We start from the raw sequence: 7,301 nt of genomic DNA on the forward strand, positions 1-7,301 counted from the left end.
GGGAGTTTACACTTGCAGTGCCTCTGTACCTCACTGTGATTTCCCCAGCAGGTCAGATCAGGATCCAGCACCTGTGATTTACCTTTCTCCAGGGGTTATTACAACAGTGTATGCCAGCCACTAACCAGCCTTCACAAAGCAAAACATATTCTATTCTTCGGGTAAAAGCATTACAGAGAAAACATTTAAAAAACAACACAAGTTCCTATACTCATGCTAAAAGCTCACCAGCGATCACCCATCAGTCTTATGGAGCCCTCATGGGACAAAGTCTTTCCAACCCTTCCACAAGATTTGGGGCTGCCCCTTGGACAGAGGATCCTGTCTGTTTGCTGAATCAAACAGAAGGTCCTGTGCCATTTTAAACGCAGCCTTTATATACCAAAAGCCCTTTCTTTGTCTGTTGATCTCTGGAGGACCCAGTTTGAACCAGCACACGCAAGCCTTCCCAGGGTGTGGTTCTTCTTTAAAGTTGTTTATTATTTCAGCAACTAGCCCGAACCACACCTCCCAGCCTCCTACCCACACACTTCTTTTAATTCCTGGAGGAGCTGCACTAACCCTTCCCCCATGCAGTGCGTACAACACCCGGCCCACAATGATACACAAATGAATCACAAACCTCAAAGCTACTGCAGCCGGCTGCAGTATCTATGACAAAAGCTGCCTCCAGTAACAGGAGCAGTGACATCATTCACACTAGTGCAGTGTGATTGTCTGGCACACCGTGTGCCAGGGGAAGGATCCTCTTATGAAGATCTACACCTTGGCTCAACGGCAGGTTACTTCGGTATATTTTGTCACTCGGTGGTGTGAATAATCCGCATCCCTGAGCAACGTAAGTTACACCGACCTAAGCGCTGCTGTAGACAGCTCTATGTGGGCGGGAGATCTTCTCCCACTGGCATAGCTACCGCTGCTCGTGGAGCTCTCTCCCGTTGGCTTAGAGAGTCTCCATCACAAGCGGGGCAGTTGCAAGTGTTATAGTGTAGCTGCAGTCCGCCATTGGAATTTCCCAAAATCAGGGGTACGTGCTAAGGATCAACCAGGAAGGGGGCCATTAACTATGTATGTAGGCCTTTAACACATGGAAGTGATGCACACAGGAGACAGGTGGTTGGTTTCGTATTCCAGAGAGGGGGACTCAGCTTTCAAAAGTTTGGGAAACACTGCACTACAGTAGTAGTATCATTCATTTACAAAGGTTCAGCGTGCCTGGGGCTGTACAACGCATGTAATAATAAAAAAGAGCCATCGTTTGAGCTCCCTTCTCTTATTGATTCATTGTGATTTGTGCCTGTTCTGTGGCATTGACAGCAAGAGGCCCAATGGAATCTATTGGCAACTTTATCACAGAAGGATGAGTCAGTCACAGTGCTAAGTAGTCCATTGGTATTGGATTCCTACTGAGTTACCACCAAATCCTACAATTACTTCTAGAGGAACTCCCATGGTCCTGCTTCATAGAGGTGAACTTTTCCCCCGGAACAGACTGGTAGACTCAAGGGACTCTTAGATCATCTGAATCAGTTTCAGATTCCAATTAAAAACCAGACAGTTGAAAAACTCAGCATAGACCACACAGCATAAGAGTGGGGACTCCTCAGATCTACATGTCTGAGTATAGGAATAAAACAAGTTTGGGCTTGCCCAGCTCTAATGGTTTGAGGACCCTATGTAGACCCTCATCTGCTGAAAGATGCTCATTCTTGGGGCATCTTTTGAAGCGGTCACCATGTGCCAAAGGATCTGTCAGGATACAACCCCCTCTCCCCCTGTGTGACATACAGGGAAGAGCAATAAACATCTGTGCCCATGTGGCCAGCCAGGCTTCTGGGAGGCCACCCAAGGCAGCAAGTACAGATTGGACAATCCGTGCAGCTATTAAATCTGTCAACAAAAGTGCTGGAGCAGCAAAACCAGCCCCAAACTGCAGAACGCTTCTGTCTGGACAAGAACTGTTAGTGCCCTTTGTTAAGTAGTAGCAGTTTCTGAATGTGCTTTTGAAATCCTCCTTTCCACCACTCAATATAATAGCGTGCTCTTGCCTCTCTAATGCACAGGGTGCTGGTCACATGGTTTCACAGGACAAGCCAGGCCAGGCTCAAAGATGTTTGAGTGCTTTCTTTCCAACACTGCCTATATCTGACCTGCCTTGACCTGCCTGGCTCCTTCCTGCCTGTGAGTAAATACAGCAGGAAAAGCTGTTGGAGAGAATTGAAGCTGGAGTATCTGCTCTGCTTTGTATTATTCTTTTCAATCATTTTGTAAAACAGTAAAATTGATTTAAGGCATGTATAGATATGAATAAACCTATTCGGTGAACAGATCGTTGTGTGTTTATGCTTAGTCTCTGATTAAAGGGGGATCACGTTACTTACTGGCTATCCAATAGGGACTAACCCTCTCTTCCTGTTCGGAGACATCATCCCTCAGTTAAAGGAGTTCATGTTAACAGTAAATGTACATTGGACCTAATCAATAAGGCCTAATCAATGCTTTTCAGAAGCTTTGGGCTACTGGCTCAGGCTCAAGGGTGAGTCGAGAGCCATGGAGATTCTCAAAGTTGATGGGTGGTCGTGCCCAAGTTTTCTGAATGAACATTGGCATTCGTGCTTCAAGGGGGTGGAGTAGGGGCATGGTTTGGGGATTGGGAACTTGTAACAGTGTGGTCTGCCTCTCTGAGGGCCAGAGAGCAGGTGGTCCTGTTCTGAAGGAAATCTCAGCAGGCAGGTGCAGGGGAATCAGCCCCCCTACCTGGACAGCAGCTAATGATTCAGGCTGATTTCCGTCTGGAGGATATAAATGAGGGGCAGCTCCAGCTACATGGGGGAGCCTGGGATTGCTGAGTACTGTCGCCTCTGGCTGCAGCAGCAACCTGTGATAGGGTGGGCAGGCCTGCAGACCGCCTACCCCCCTCCACAGCTGGGGAGGTCCAGACCTAGGATATGTCTGTGCAGCAATAAAAGACTCATGGCACAGCCCTGGCCGGCCCTGGCCCATGGCACAGCCCATGGCACAGCTGACTTGGGCTCACAAAGCTTGAGGTTCCTGGGTATAAAATGGCAGTGTAGACAGTCGGACTCAGGCTGGAGCCTGGCCTCTGAGACTCCAGGGCTCTTGCCCAAACCTGAACAGCTACGGTGCAATTTTATAGTCCCATGAGCCTGAGTCAGCTGACCTGGGCTCTGAGACCTACTTTTAGTTACTGGAGGCCAGAGGGCTCCACAATATCAGACAAAAACAAGACTATTGCTTTTGTTTTGCATTAAAGAATAAACAGAGCCCTGAACTAAGGGCTAGGAATGGAACTGGTGTGGCTGATTGATTGTCCCAGGCTGGTGATCAGGTCCACCAGCCACAGCCTGCAAGCAGTCTTTTCAGAAGGACTGCAAGGTAGTCAAAAGTTAGTCAAATCAGAGGTAGGAAGGGGCAGGTTAAGGGTGTGCAAGCAGCAGCCCCCTCATTGGCTGGTCTGCAACAGGATGTGGAGTAAGGATGCTATCACCAATGCAAGGAGCTGGTGGAGAACGCTTATGTAAATCTGACCCAAGTACTACTCATTTCTAACGCAAAACTTGACAAGCTCAAATGAGAAATGCAATAGATCCACTCTTGCAACAGCTTGAAAAAAGTGATTCTATATTGATGGCCAAAAGAAAACGCCCAGGCACCTCCAAGCAAAAAACTTATTGAGACAACAGTGATAAATTTGCTGAATATGGAGTGGTGCTGTACAAAGACAATCGAGTCCTAACACAGACAGCATGAAGTTCGAAATGTGAAGCATAAGCCACAGTGCCTATTGAGAAGAATAAGAACTGGGCTCAAGACGTCCAGGGATGAGTGCTGCTCATAGAGAGATGATAAAGAGAGAGACCCTCAGCTGTGTTCAGTACAGTGGGTGGGCACAATAGAGCAATTGGGCTGGTTCTGACACATGTGTTTTAGATGTGTGTATTTTTATATGGATATATTTTTATGTACACAACTGTTTGCAAATATAAAACTTCACATGTGTAGAAATTAAGGCCTTTAGGCCTTCTGTAAACTGGGGACATTTTCACAAACATTCAAACAGGTTTACAGATTCCAAGTCTTTTGGAAAACTTGCCCAGCGTAGACAAAGGTGTATGGTTTACAAGAAAACAGGGCAACATAGGTGTGGCAGCAGAAGGGACAACAGGCAGAAGGTGCCTGCTTAGGACGTGAAGCAAGGAACAGAGGCTGGCTGAGGGTCTTTGATCAGAGTTGGCTAGGGAAACTGGGAAGCCTGTGAAACAGCCACGACTCTTCTGTTTAAAATGTTACACCCATGGCAGGGAAAGCTTTGACTGATGCCCAAGCTTTCTCCAACTGGTGCTCAAAGCATTTCAGGAAGCCAAGTTCCTTTTGCTTCACATAAAAGCTTTGAGCTCCATGCTTTGGAAGCTGGATTGTCAGTTAAAGCTTGGTCAACTGGTCATGCAGTTTTAAACGCAGGAGATGGAATTATTTAACTCTGCTGCTCCCCAGCTAACCCCTTTCTCCAGACAGTTAACTAGTCTCCAGCCCTGGGTCCTTAGCCCCATGATTACATATATTAATTAAAAAAGAAAAAAAAACGGTAAGAAATCCGCCACCCCCCCCCCAGCAAAAAAACCCTCTTCATTAAGACTTAAGACTGCTCAAACATATTTCTTCATAATGTCCGTGGTAAAGAGCAAGGAAATAATACGGTAACATTCACACCCAACACAATACCATTCTCCAAGTGTTAGCCAGCTACAATCATAACACCCATCTCAGCATGCGTATGTCCTTCAATTCAATGATTCTGCCAACCTCAATGCACCCATCAAAGGCCTGAAATTCAAACTGCAATGCACTGCATGCTCCCACCTGTTTCTGTCACTTCATTATATTGCTGATTCCAAATACATATTGTATTTGAGTTGCAAAACTCAGCTTTTTTTCTCCAGGCATTTGAAAATGGGGAGTGTAAGGGTAGGCAACTGTTCAGGGGAGGTGGGTATTTAAGCTGCCCGGCTCCTTGGCTATGGCTATCTTAATTTGTACTGCTGTACTTCAGCTGTGCAAACTATTTTATGAGCAAATTGGGACTTGAGGAGTTCATAATATCAAAAAGTTCAGAAAACTGAGCATCTCAAAGTTATAGCAGGCTCAGTGCACAAGATGCGGGATCATAGAATATCAGGGTTGGAAGGGACCTCAGGAGGTCATCTAGTCCAACCCCCTGCTCAAAGCAGGACCAATCCCCAGTTTTTGCCCCAGATCTCTATGTGGCCCCCTCAAGGATTGAACTCACAACCCTGGGTTTAGCAGGCCAATGCTCAAACCACTGAGCTATATTTACTGCATCAACTTCTTTGTAGCCTTCAAAGCACTGCAAAGCTATTGTCAATGCACTGAAAGCACTGGAACGTGAAAGGACATTAACTTGTTCTTCATCCACATCACTTTTGTTATGTGATTTTCCCCCCATGAAAAATGGTTCATATAATTAGTTGTTGTTTGTAAGACAGACATTCATAGTATCAAGCTTCTCCTGTATTTGTAAGGCATGTCATGTCATGGGTGTCCTTGCTGGCATTTTGATTATGCTATTTTTTTATTTAGGAAAATTTTAACAGGTTTACAAATGCTGGCAGAGTAAATAGCGGAGGAAAAACAATAATCACCACAACAGTGAGTTTTGTTTGTTTAGAGAAACATTATACAGTAATATAATAATCAGATCTATTTAATAGGGTGTTACAATATTACAGAGTGAGTACCCATGACATCTTGGTTTTAATGATTTTTTTTAAAATGGACTGAAATCTCTGATGGCACATATTGAACAGAAGGCTCGTGTCTCTTAAATGTTAATAGTAAAAAAATTGGACATAGAATCATAGACTATCAGGGTTGGGACCTCAGGAGGTCATCTAGTCCAACCCCTTGCTCAAAGCAGGACCAATCCCCAATTTTTGCCCCAGATTCCTAAATGGCCCCCCTCAAGGATTGACATATGTGCTGGGTTTTTTAGACATGAATATACTTTGTGTGAGCCGTGAATCAATAGCAACAAATTTGTCCTCTATTTTGCTTGGTATGTAATTGGTGCATTAATTTTTCCATAACCACAACCTCCTGTATTTTTGAACCATTCCTCTCGTGTTGGACTATTTTTCGTTTTCCTGGCTGGCATTTCCGTAACTCTAACGGAGAAATGTGACATGGCCGTGCACAGGCGCCGGTCTCTCCCCGGGACATGGGGCTGCCCTGTGCCCTCGTTCTGGAGCCAGAGATGGCTAGGGAGTAGCCATGTTTCCGCGAGGAGCCAGCTTCCAGCCCAAGCCATGCGTGGGGCAGGCCAGGCGGAAGGAGGTGCCGTTCTGTTCTGGTCTCACACTGGTTTGACGGTGGCACATTCCCATTGACTTCAGGAGTGACTCCTGATCTGCGGTGGTGCAGAGCAGGCACCGACTGTCTGATCCGAGCTGGCACCTGCCCTGGCTCACCAGGTCCTCCATGCCTTTGCCATGTGCAGAGCACGTGGGCTGGGCCGTCATGTGACACGGCTGGGGGGGGGAGCTGGAGCCAGGTGGACTGTACCATCGCATAATACCTCACGGGGAGGCGGTGAAGATACCACTACGGAACAGGGTGGCGGGGGAGAGCGCGCATGTGTGGGGGCGGAAAAGGGAGGGGGGTGGACTGGCCTGCACCATTGTGTCGGTGCTCATGGGGGGGAGAATTCTACCCGCGTTGGAGTGCAAGAGGTAGGTGGACTGTACCATTGGGCGCACTGCTTACACCATGAAGCAGCGCCTCAAGGAGGGGCGCGGACTGCACCATTGGGTATCACCTGACGGGGGTATCGCGCAGGAAGTGTTGTCCCTCCAGTTGGGGCTGGGCAGCCCCTCCCATCCCAGCCACGCCTCTTCCCCAGTGACTCCGCTCTCGCCCTTTGCGGCCTCCTTCACTTCCCCTTCCTCCTTGCCCAGCCGCGCTCCCCTGCCATTGGCCGGACCCTGTGCGCTCAGCGGCCTTCACCGAACGCCGATTGGCCGCATCTTCTACGCGCAGGCGCCCTGACCTTTGATTTGCAGATGGGAGGGAGGAAGACCTCCATCCCATTAACCAATCAGTGGCAGGCCCTTGCTTTGGGGCAGAAACTCCGCGCTCCCATTTCTTTCCCCAATGAACCCCAGTCGCTGATTGGGCTGATCCCACGAGCGCAGGCGCCCGTGCTGCCTGCCTGGATTGTGATTGGCTGGAATCCGCGTACGCGAGGAGGAGGGCCGCGGCCCCGC

This window comes from Natator depressus, chromosome 12 (assembly GCF_965152275.1).
Source record: "Natator depressus isolate rNatDep1 chromosome 12, rNatDep2.hap1, whole genome shotgun sequence".
NCBI lineage: Eukaryota > Metazoa > Chordata > Testudines > Cheloniidae > Natator > Natator depressus.